Here is a 13,287-nt window from a genome sequence, read left to right on the forward strand (position 1 = left end):
AAAAAGTGAAAAGGGGTATAGAAACAAAGCCAAAAGACCCTACTTGACATACTCTCGATCGCACCATTTAGAGAGAAGGGGAAGGGAAAAATATATGTAAGAAAAGAAAAACAAATCCTATCCACACAAAAATAATTACAAAATTTAGAAGTGCCATCCTCTCCAGATGAAAGGGATCAGTATAAGGATTCTGGCACCATAAAAAATCCGAATCTTGTGACATCACCAAAGAATTACACTAGCTCCCCAGCAAGGACTCATAACCAAAATGGAACCTCAGAAATGACAGGTAAATAATTCTAAGCATGAATTACAAGAAGGCTCAATGAAGTCCAAGGCCGTGTTGAAAATCAACACAAGGAAACTACTAAAACAGTCCAAGAAATGAAAGAAGACATAAACATCTTAAAAAGAACTTAATCAGAGATCCTGGAATTAAAAACTCACTTAAGACATTTAAAGATACAATTGAAAGTTTTATCAATAGATTAAATCAGGCAGGAAAAAAGAAAAAAAGAATTTCAGCCTTTTAAACTGGCTCAGGCAGACCACACACAGAGAAAGAGAGAGAAAAGAATAAAAGAAAAGAAAATCAACAAAGTCCTTGAAAAATATGCAATTATGTAAAGTGACCAAACCTATGGGTTACTGGCATTCCTGAGAAAAGCAGTGAAAGTGAAAAAATTGAAAAACATATTTGAGGGAATAATTCAAGAAAAAATTTTTAATCTTGCCAGAGAAGTAGACATCCAGATACAAGAAATACAGAGAACACCTGAGAAAGACTTTACAAAATATGTATCACCAAGGCATTGAGTTACCAGACTACACAAGGTCAACACTAAAGAAAAACACCTTAAAGGCAGTTAAAGAAGATGGTCAGATAACTTACAAAGGGAATCCCATCAGATAAACAACAGACTTCTCAGCAGAAACCTTAAAAACCAAAAGAGGTTGGGGACCTATTTTCAGTATTCTTAAAGAAATGAAATTCCAATGAATATTTCATATCCTGATGAACTAAGCTTTATAAGTGAAGAAGAAATAAAATTTTTACCAGACAACCAACCACTAAAGGAATTTCTTACCAGTAGACCAGGCTTACAAGAGATCCTTAATGGAGTTACAAACATGGAAACAAAAGAATGATCCTGGCTACCATAAAAACACATGTAAGTTTGTAGCCCACAGACCTAATAAAGTAATTGTACACAATTAAGACTATAAAGCAGCCAGCTGAAAACTTCATGACCGTCAGGATCAAAACTTTGAATTTAAATAGTCTAAATATCCCACTTAAAAGGTACAGAGTGACAAGTTGGAGAAAAAATGAAACTGATCTATCTGCTGTCTTCAAGAGACTCATCACTCATGTAATGGCACCTGCAGGCTCATAGTAAAGGGTTGGAGAAAGAATTATCACACAAAGAGAAAACAAACAAGAAACAAGGATCACTATTCTTATATCAGATAAAACAGACTTTAAACCAACAACAGTAAAAAAGGACAAAGAAGTATATTCCTTAATGATGAAGGATTCCATGAAACATGAAGACTTAACTATGCTAAATATATATGCACCTAACACTGGAACACCCAGATTCATAAAACAGGTACACCTAGAACTACAAAAATATCTAAACAGCCACACAAAATTGGGGGACTCGACACCATTGAGAGTATTAGACGGATCATGGAGGCAGAAAGCTATCAGGGAGTTCTGGACATAAATTTGACACTTGGCCAATTGGACTTAAATGACCTCTACAGGGCCGGGCTCGGTGGCTCATGCGTGTAATCCCAGCACTTTGGGAGGCCAAGGCGGGTGGATCACAAGGTCAGGAGATGGAGACCATCCTGGCTAACACGGTGAAACCCCGTCTCTACTAAAAATACAAAAAATTAGCTGGGCGTGGTGGACGGCACCTGTAGTCCCAGCTACTCCGGAGGCTGAGACAGGAGAATGGCTTGAACCCAGGAGGTGGAGCTCGCATTGAGCCGAGATCGCACCACTGCACTCCAGCCTGGATGTCAGAGCGAGACTCTGTCTCAGAAAAAAAAAAAAAAAAAAAAAGAAAAAAAGAGAGACCTCTACAGACTACTCATTAACCACAGAATAGATGCTCTTCTCAACTGCACACAGAATGTACTCTAAGAGTGACCACATGCTTGGCCCATAAGACAAGTCTCAATAAATTCAAACAAATAGAAATCATACCAACTATACTCTTGGACCACAGGGGAATAAAAATTGAAATCAATGCCAGGAAGATCTTTCAAAACCACATAATTACATGGAAACTAAAAAACTTGCTTCTGAATGACTTTTGGATGGACAACAAAATTAAGGGTGAAATAAAACAATTCTTTAAAATAAAGGAAAACAGAGATGCAACATACCAAAATCGCTGGGATGCAGCATAAGCAGTGTTAACAGGAAAGTTTATGATGTTAAGCTCCTACATCAAGGATTTAAAAAGATCCCAAATTATCAATTTATGATCACACTAAGAGGAACTAGAAAAACAAGAACAAACTAACCTAAAGCTAGCAGAAAAAAATAACCAAAATCAAAGAAGAACTGAACAAAACTGATATTCAAAAATCCGTTAAAAGGATCAATAAATCCAAAAGCTGATTACTTGAAAGAATAAACAAGACCAATAAACCACTAGCTAGATTGGCAAAGAGAGAAGATCCAAATAACCACACTCTGAAATGGCAAAGATGACATTACAACCAATCCCACAAAAATGCAAAAGATCCTCAGAGACTTTTATGAACACCTCTGTGCACACAAACTAGAAAATCTAGAAGGAATGGACAAATTACTGGAAGCACACCACCTCTCAAGATTGAATCATAAGGAAGTTGAAACCCTGACCAGATCAATATCAAGTTCTGAAATTAGTGGATGGTGATGAAAAGCCAACCACCACCACCACCACCTTCACCACCAACACCAACAAAAGCCCTAGACCAGATAGAACCACAGTGGAATTCTAACAGACATACAAAGAGAAACTGGTACCAGTGCTACTGAAAATATTCCAAAAAATTGAGGAGGACGGACTTTATTCCAACTCATTCTATCAAGCAAGCAACATACTCATGCCAAAGCCTGGCAAACACACAACAACAATGTAAGAAAACTAAAGACCAATATCCCTGATTAACATAAATGTGATAATCCTTAAGAAAATACCAGCAAAGCAAATTCAGTAGCACATCAAAAAGTTAATTCACCATGATCAAGTAGGCTTTATTTCTGGAATGCAAGTTTAGTTTAACATCTGCAAATTAATAAATGCTATTTATCACATAAGCAGGATTAAAAACAAAAACCATATGACAATCTCAATTGATACAGAAAAAGCATACAAAGTTATACCATGTCCCTTCATGATAAAAACCCTCAACAAGCTAGGCATCAAAGGAACATACCTTAAAATAATAAGAGCCATCTATGACAGTCCCACGGCCAACATAATACTGAAGGGGCAAAAGCTGAAAGCATATTCCCTGAAAATCAGAACAAGACAAGGATACCCTCTCTCACCACTTATATTCAATACAGTACTGGAAGTCCTGGTCAGACTAATTAGGCAAGAGAAAGAAAAGGCATCCAAAAAAGAGAGAGTAAGTCAAACATCCTGCAGATGATATGATTATATATCTAGAAAACTCTATAGCTTCTGCCTAAAGGCTCTAGAACTGATAAACAATGTCAATAAAGTTTCAGAATACAAAACAATTTACATTTCTTGGAGGATATACCCAATGATAGAACTGCTGGGTTGAACGGTAGTTGTAGGTTCTTTAAGAAATCTCTACACTGGTTTCCACAATGGTGAAACTAATTGACATTCCCCGCAGCAATGTATCACTCCCTTTTCTTCTCAATCTTGCTGGCATTAATTTTTTTTTTTAACTTTTTAATAACAGCCATTCCAATTGGGTTGAGATGGTATCTCATTGTGGTTTTGATTTGGCTTTCTCTGATGATTAGAGATATTGAGCATTTTTTCATATGCTTGTTTGTCATATGTATGTCTTCTTTTGAAAAGTGTCTGTTTATGTCCTTTTTGACCTTTTAATGAAGTTGTTTTTTGCTTCTTTAATTATTTAAGTTCCTTGTAGATTTTGGATATTAGACCTTTGTCAGATGCATAATTTGAAAATCTTTTGTACCATTCTGTATGTTGCTTTAAGGGAGGAGACCACCCCTCATATTGTCTTATGCCCAATTTCTGCCTCCAAAGAAAGAAGAAGTCAAAACTAAAAGGCAGAAATGAAATCCACAGGCAGACAGCCCGGCACCACACCCTGGGCCTGGTAGTTAAAGATGGACCCCTGACCTAACTGGTTCTACTATCTATAGATTACAGACGTTGTATAGGAATACACTGTGAAAATCCCTATCTTGTTTTGTTCTGATCCAATTACCGGTGCACGCAGCCCCCAGTCACATACCCCCTGCTTGCTCAATCAATCACGACCCTCTCACGTGCACCCCTTTAGAGTTGTGAGCCCTTAAAAGGGACAGGAATTGCTTACTCGGGGAGCTCGGCTCTTGAGACTGAAATCTTGCTGATGCCCCCGGCCGAATAAACCCCTTCCTTCTGTAACTCGGTGTCTGAGGAGTTTTGTCTTCCGCTCGTCCTGCTACAGCTTATTTACTCTGTTGATAATTTCTGTTGCTGTGCAAAAGTTCTTTAGTTTAATCAATATCCACTTTTCAATTTTTGTGCTTGTTGCAATTAATTTGGGAGACATAGTCACAAATTCTTTGCCATGACTGATGTCCAGAATGGTATTTCCTAGGTTTTCTTCTAGGATTTTTATAGTTTGAGGTCTCACATTTAAGTCTTTAATCCATCTTGAGTTAGTATTTGTTTATTGTAATAAATCAAGGTCCAGTATTTTTATTCTTCGTATGGCTATCCATTTGTCTCAGCACCATTTATTGAATAGGGAGTTCTTTCCATATTGTTTATTTTTGTCAACTTTGTCAAAAAAGAGATGATTGTACATATGTGGCTTTATTTTTGGGTTATCTATTATGTTCTGTGAGGCTGTGTTTTTGTATCAGAATCATGCTGGTTTGGTTACTGTAGTCTTGTTGCATAAATTGAAGTCTGGTAATATGAGGCTTCTGGCTTTGTTATTTTTGTTTAGGATTGTTTTGTCTACTTAGATTTTTTTTTTTAGTTTCATATGAATATTAGAGTAGTTTTCTTTTTTAAAAAAAGACTTTTATTTTAAGTTCTGGAGCACATGTGCAGGTGCAGCCTTGTAATATAAGTAAACTTGTGTCATGGCGGTTTGTTGTAGAGATTATTTCATCACCCAGGTATTAAGCGTAGTAACCATTAGTTATTTTTCCTGATCCTCTCCCTCCTTCCCACCTGCACTCTTCAATAGGACCCAGTGTGTGTTGGTCCCCTCTATGTGTCCATGTGTTCTCATCATTTAGCTCCCACTAGTAAGTGAGAACGTGTGGGATTTGGTTTTCTGTTCCTGCATTACTTTGCTAAAGGTGACGGCCTCCAGCTCCATCAATGTTCCTGCGAAGAATACGATCTCTTTTTTTAACAGGTGCGTAGAATTCCACAGTGTATATGTACCACATTTTCTTTATGCAGTTTACCACTGATAGACATTTAGGTTAATTTCATGTGTTTGCTATTGTGAATAATGCTACAATGAACATATGCACGCATGTGTCTTTATAATAGAATGATTTATATTCTTTTGGGTATATATCCAGTAATGGGATTGCTGGGTCAAATGGTATTTCTGTTTTCAGGTCTTTGAGGAATTGCTACACTGTCTTTTGTTACTTTGGTTTTGTATCAGAAACTCTCAATTTGGAGTTCTTTAGCCAGGAGAAATATCTTCAAAAATTAAGATGAAATAAACTCTTGTTCAGACTGTCCAAAGCTGTGAAAATTTATCACTAGCATACTTTTACCACCAGTAAATACTATATATAACTTCAGGTATATAAAAAGTTATCAGATGAAAATGTGCATCTACACAAAAATATGATGAGAAAATAACATGCTAGATAGAAGTGTAAATATAAAATTCATTCTCTTTTATTTAAACAACCTCTTTGAAAGATAACTGATGGCTTAAAGCAAAAATAATAATAAAGAATTGTATGTTTAGAATAGTTGAAGTAAAATACACAGCAATAATAGTACAAATAATAGATTATAAGGATTTTCATTATACATTAAATTGTATAATATTATGTGAATGGTGACAGTTATACATTATACATCATATCTAGAGCTATTTTAGCTAATGAAGTAATCTTTAGCTACATGTGAGTATTTAATTTTAAATTAATTATTATTCAATAAATGTAAAAATTCAGCACCCTGTTTATATTACCCACATTTTAATGCTTAATTAATAGCTACATGTTGTTGTGGACATCGGACATTGTATTGGATTGAACAGACATGGAATATTTTCATCATTCCAGGATGTTGCCCTAAACAAACATTAGTAAGCCAAAAGTGAGGTAAGTGGAGATATTAAAAGATACTTAATTAATGCTTTTAAGAAGGTGGTGAAAAGAAAAAAAAAAGTTTAAGAGAAGATGTCAGATTGGATTAAAAACTAAGAGCAATTTATACATAGCCTATAAGGATGGTATAAGTCTCTAGAAGAATCTTAGGAGAAAATTTTTGTGACCTTAGACAAAGATCTTTTAATCACAGATGTTAAAAGATGAATTGAATACATTATATTTCATGCAAATTAAAAACATTTGCTCTTCAAAAGGTCTTTTAAGGAAACGGATAAAGCTTATTAAGTCAACAAAATTAGCAAAACATAGTATTGACAAATACTTGCATTGGAATGCAAGAATAATTCAAACACTTACAAAGACATAAATCCAATTTAAAAATGGACAAAATATTTGATTAGAGCTCAACAAAGATATTTTACAAATTGAAAATAAATAAAAGGATGTTAAATCTCAATAGTCCTTAGGGAGATGTAAGTTAAAATCAACAAGATATCACTATATGCCTTCTAAAATTATCACATCAAAAGACTGACATTATTAATCATTTGTGAAGTTATAGATCAATGGAAATTCTCACAGATTGTTCGAATGTAAAATCACTCAGTCACTTACGAAAGTTTTCCAATTTTACAAAACTTAAGCATAAACTTTCATATTTTCCATTTATAATCTCCCCAACGAACCCTCATCTCCTAAAGAGATACAAGTCTGTGTTCACAAGAAAACTTAAACATTCATAGCAGCTTTATTACTAATAGTCCAATGTTAAGAAAAAAGCTTATGGGGTGACTGTATAAACTGGCCATAAAAATATGGGACTGTAAGTTGTGGAAAGTCACAGGAGGCCTCTGAGGAGCAAAGCCTCCTTATTGCCATCACGTTCCCATGACCAAAGCGTGACCTGCTCTCTTATCTATAAATACTGTGCTCAAGGAGAAAGACACTCCTTTGAAGCACTGGAATGTGGCCAGATATGCCGGCTCCTTGTTAAGCCCACTCCACACAGCTGCTGTCCGCTAAGTTAAAGAATAAATCAGTAGTTAAGTTTATGCTGCTTCAACACGAAGAAAATTTACCTAAACTGCCACTGCTATAGATTAGGTGTATGACACACCATCCCCCTTTCAACATTTCACCCCTAAACATCTGCTTCTTAGATCTAAGTGATTGTACTCAGTAAATATATTGTATGGAGACCGGAGCTTGGCATCTTTGCAGCCTCCAAAAGTGCATTGGCCCCCTGGCACCCCACTCTTTTTTATCCTTAACCTGTCTCTTCTCATTCCTTCATCGTCACCAAACTTTGGGTACCCTACGGGTCGTGTTGAGGCTGGTCCACAGCAGTCCAAACTAAAAATCACCCAGATTTCTATCAACTGATGAATAGAAAAACAATTGTGTTATATTCAGATGATGGAATATCACTCAGTGATTCCATGTAACTGATGCGTGAAACAAAATGGAACAATCTCAGAGACATTATGGTAAGGGAAAGTGGCCTGACACATAAGACTACATATCGGATGGGTCCATTTATGTGAATTTCTATACAAGGCAAAGCTAAAGGAGCAGAAAGAATATCAATTGCTGGTGACTAACGGTAGGGGGATGGGTAGGAGATTTGATGTAAAGGGGTATGAAGACAATTTATAGGTTGATGAAAATGTCCTAGAGAACAAAATAATTCATATTAATTGTTTTTGCTTAAGAATATACACATTTTCTCATGCCTGTAATCCCAGCACTTTGGGAGGCTGAGGAGGGTGGATCACAAAGTCAGGAGATCGAGACCATCCTGGCTAACATGGTGAAACCTTGTCTCTACTAAAAATACAAAAAATTAGCTGGGCATGGTGGCGGGTGCCTGTAGTCCCAGCTACTCAGGAGGCTGAGGCAAGAGAATGGTGTGAATCCAGGAGGTGGGGCTTGCAGTGAGCCGAGATCACACCACTGAATTCCAGCCTGGGCAACAGAGCGAGACTCTGTGTCAAAAAACAAAAAAAAAAGAATATACACATTTTCAAAATTCATTGAACAGTACCATTAAAAAGGTGAATTTTATTTAATGGAATTACCCTAAAAACATATTTTTATAAAAGCATTGTGTAATATCAATGAGAAAGAAGTGAAAAGTAATTTCTAATAAAAACTCTAATGAGGAAATATAGAGAAGTTTTTCTTTAATTGCTTAAAATCTTGAAAATATAATGATGTACTTAATTTTTATTGGTATTTCCTGAAGCTTGGGCCATTCATTGACTTTGAACTTTCTCATCTACAAATGAGTCAATTATGATTACATGGTGAGTTTATTTTAATGAACAAATGTCAGTGTCTTTATAGAAAAGTTGAAAGGGTCACAGAAAGTGGAGGGACAGAGTAAGGAAATCAAAAAATCTATAACTGAAAAGATAGAACAAAAATATAAATAACTAGAAGAGATGAAAAACTGATAGATGACAAAGTCAGAACAAAAACATTCATAAAGGAGAAATTGGAAGCAGCAAATAGTCGAAATGTATTCAAAATTCCCATTTTCATTTCTATGTCTGAACATACATTTATTCAATTATTCTTTTGACAAATTTATTGAGCACCTAATGTGTGCCATAGTTAAATGTACACATGAAATATTAGTAAACTAAACAGACAAATATTCCTCCTGGAATCTGCACTTTAGTGGGAGAAAATTATAAACCTGAACAAATACATACATGCAAGGGCAAAACAGTGTTCTGAAAACAAAAATAAATAAACCAATGAGAAAACTGATAGCAGAGGCAGGGTGGTTCAGGAAGCCTTCTTTAATGAGCGATTTTAATGAAGTTAGGAAATCATCCTTGTGTATTATAGATCAAGGAATCAAGAGAAAAGAAACTAAGGCAGGAAGGGACTTTGGTAGTTTTAGGTATAGAAGAAGGCAATTCATTACATAACTCTTATTCTGTTTTAGATGTTTCCACTGCAGCAGGGTTAGCCTCTCCAAAGAATGCTATACTTACAACCTCCTTCCCCTAAAATATTCAGGTATGTGGAAATTTCATGAGATATCACAATAGGGAGACAGTAGTCAATAACAAATAAATTGGACATTTTAAAATAACTTAGAGTGTAACTAGGTTGTTTCTAACACAAAGGATAAATGTTTGAGGAGATGGCTACTCCATTCTCCATAATGCACTTACTTCACATTGCATGTCTGTATCCAAACATCTCATGCACCCAATAAATTTTACACCTACTATGTACCCACAAACATTAAAACTAAAAACAAAAAGAAAATTATGAGAAAATTTCAGCTCTGAGAAACCGGCTTGATCAGTGACATTATTAAAAGGGTATCTGGTCCTGGCCTATTTGTCTTGCTCCAATGTCCTTGACACCCTGGCTAGTCTCTTCCCCTTCGTAACTTGACAGCGCGTTTGGGAAAGAGGTCAAAGATCCTGAAAGAGATGAGCAGCCACCAAAACTTCTTCCAACTTAAGACCTGTTGGAGTGAGAGAATCTGAACAGGGAAAGAGAATTTGAATTGAAATTTAGTTTGGTTATTTGTTGACTTGACAACAAATAATGCTTGAGAAGTTAGATTCCCTTTGTGGTATTATCACAAAAGAACAGAGGTGGGGTCTAGGATTTTAATTAGTAAGAGTAAGCAGCTACTGTATTTGGGTCTAGAAATGTGTGACTTTGATCCCTGAGAGCAAAAACTGTCTTTTATGTGGAAAAGAGAGAATTACACAAAAGAATGCTGATTCAATATCCTCTGTGTCTTCCCTTCTTGGGAATTTGAACCAAGCAGCATTTTTTTTTCAGACATAGACAAATTGGCATTTTGAGGATTTCTGAAGGTAAAGATTCAGCATGGTTTTCAAGAGTGCACAGGTATAGATTCTATGTCAGCATTCTGAAAAGTTTTCCAGGATTAGGAAAAGAATCTCTGTCTTGATCATCTAGCCTAGATTTTTAGTGATAGAGTTGGACTATTTGTGAGGACACGGAAAGACAGAGTATAAGGGCTGAGTAGGATTTAGTTTAAGCTTTAAATCTAAGACAAAATGACAGGTCTAGAGAAGTGTGGGGTGGTTAATTGTCAGGCTCTGAATATAGGCATATCTTAGGTCACAAATTTTGTCTCTCTGCCTTTCTCTCTCTCTCTCTTTCTCTCTCTGTTTCTCTCTCTCATCTGTCTAGTTTATTATTTTTAAGCATACAATTTCAGCAGTTCTCACTGTTTGCAAAGTTCTGCAACTGTCATAATTATTTAATTCCAGAACATTTTTATTGCCCTCTAAAGAAGCCACATATTGATTAGCAGCCACTCACCACTGCCCTCTCTCCCTACACTCAACCCTAGGCAACCACAAATTTACTTTCAGTATCCAAAGATTTGTTTATTTTGAGCATTCCATATAAATTGAATCATACAATATTTAGCTTTCTGTGTTCTGTAATTTTTACTTATCATAATGTTTCAAGGATCATTTATGTTGCATCATATGTCAGTGCTTAATTTATTTTATGGTTATATCATACTTTGTTCATCCATTCATTGTTCATGGATACTTGGTTTGTTTTCATTTTTAGTTATTATAGATAATGCTGTTATAAACACTTGTGTATAAGATTTTTGTGTACTTGTGTTTTCAATTCCTTTGGGTAAACCTAGCAGGAAAATTACAGGGTAAACTAATTTTTTGAAGAATTGCCATGCTGTTTTCCAAAGCAGCTGTACCATTTTATATTCTCATCAAGATTACAAGAGAGGTCCAATTTCCCCGCATCCTCACTGACGCTTGTTACTATCTTTCTTTTTTTTCTTTAGTCTTAACATCCCTAGTGGATGTGCAGTGTATCTTATTGTGGTTTCAATTTCAATTTGTTCAAAATTAATTGAGTATACATGTAAAGGTTTATTTCTGAACTCTCAATTCTATTCAAGTGATGTATACGTCTATCCTGAAGCTAGTACCATGCTGTCTTGATTACCATAGCTTCGCAGTAACTTGCTACACTGGAAAATGTAATTTGTTCAACTTTCTTCTGCTTTACCATCAATTTTTGGCTATTCTCCATCTCTTTCATTTCCATACATACTTCAGGATCATTTTGTCAATTTCTGCAAAGTCAGCTGGTATTTTCGTAAAAAATGTCTTGAATCTGTCTATGAATTTGGGGATTATTGCCATCTATTAACAGTTCTCCAATTCATGAATATAAAATATTTTTGAATTTAAGTTTTCTTTAATTTCTTTAACTGGTGTTTTATAGGTGTTAGTGTATAAGTTGTATTTATTTCGTTAAATTTATTCTTTTGTGTTTTATTCTTTTGGATGCTATTGTAAATGAAATTGTTTTATGAATTTCATTTTTGAATTGTTCCTTGTTAGAGAAATACAACTGATTTTTGTGTTTTGATCTTGCAGCCTGCAATATTGCTGAAATCACTTATTAGTTCTAAAATGTGTGTGTGTGTGTGTGTGTGTGTATTGCTTAGTTTTATCTATACAACACAAGATCACGTCACTTGCAAATGCAGGCAGTTCTAATTCTTCCTGTGTAGAACCTCTGACACAATGTTGAATGGAAGTAGTGAAAGCAGACATCTTTGTTTCTAACCTTAGGCATAAAACATCCAGGTTTTACCAGAAAGCATGATGTTATCTGTGGAAACTCCATAAATGCCCTTTGTCAGATTGAAGAAGTTCCCTTATTGTTCTGGTTTGAGTATGCATGTGTGTGTGTGTGTGTGTGTGTGTGTGTGTTTAATTACGAGGTGGCGCGGGATTTTGTCCAATACATTTTCTGCCTCTACTGAGATTAACATGTGATTTTTGTCCTTTATCTTATAATCATATGTTACATAGATTGATTTTTATATGTTGTAGCATTCTTGCATCCACTAGTCATGGTATATAAGCCTTCTTATTTGTTGCTAGATTTAGTTTATTAGTATTTTGTTGAAGATTTTTGTGTCTATATGCAAAAAAAAAAGGAAACAAATTGCTGTATAGTTTTATTGTCTTGTGATCTTGTAATGTATTTTTCTGGTTTATCATCAGGTAATATTGGTCTCATATAAGGAATTGGAGCATATTTCCTCCTCTTCTACTTTTTGAAAGTTTGTGGAAGTTTAAAATTAATAATTCTTTGAGCGCTTGTAAGAATCACCATAAAACCATTCAGTCCTAGGCTTTTCTTTGTGGGTAGATTTTATAAATTATGAATTCAATAATTTTCTGGTTGTATGCCTATTTGCATTTTCTATTTATTCCTGAGTTAGTTTGAGTAGTTTGTGTATTTCTAAAAATCTGTCCACTTCATCCAGGTTAGCTAGTTTGTTAATACAAATTGTTCATAATATCCCCTTATAATCTTCTTTATTTCTGTAGATCAGTAGGGATGTCTTCTTTTTTATTTCTGATTTTAGTAATTTGCATTTCTCTCTCTCCCTTTTTTTGGTCAGTCTAGCTAAAGATTTGTCAATTTTGTTGATGCGCTTAAAGAACCAATTTTTGAGCTTGTCAATTTTCCCTATTGTTTTTTATTCCCAGTTTTCTTCTTTCTCTGGCTTTGGACTTAGTTTGTTCTTACTCTGAATTATATAAGGCAGAATGACAAGTTATTAACTTGAGATATCTCTTATTTTTAACGTAGATATTTTCATCTACAAATTCACCCCAGGCACTGCATTAGCTGAATGTCATATATTTTGAGTTTCATTTTTATTCATCTTGAAGTAT

This window comes from Colobus angolensis, unplaced genomic scaffold, assembly GCF_000951035.1.
Source record: "Colobus angolensis palliatus isolate OR3802 unplaced genomic scaffold, Cang.pa_1.0 Scaffold439, whole genome shotgun sequence".
NCBI lineage: Eukaryota > Metazoa > Chordata > Mammalia > Primates > Cercopithecidae > Colobus > Colobus angolensis.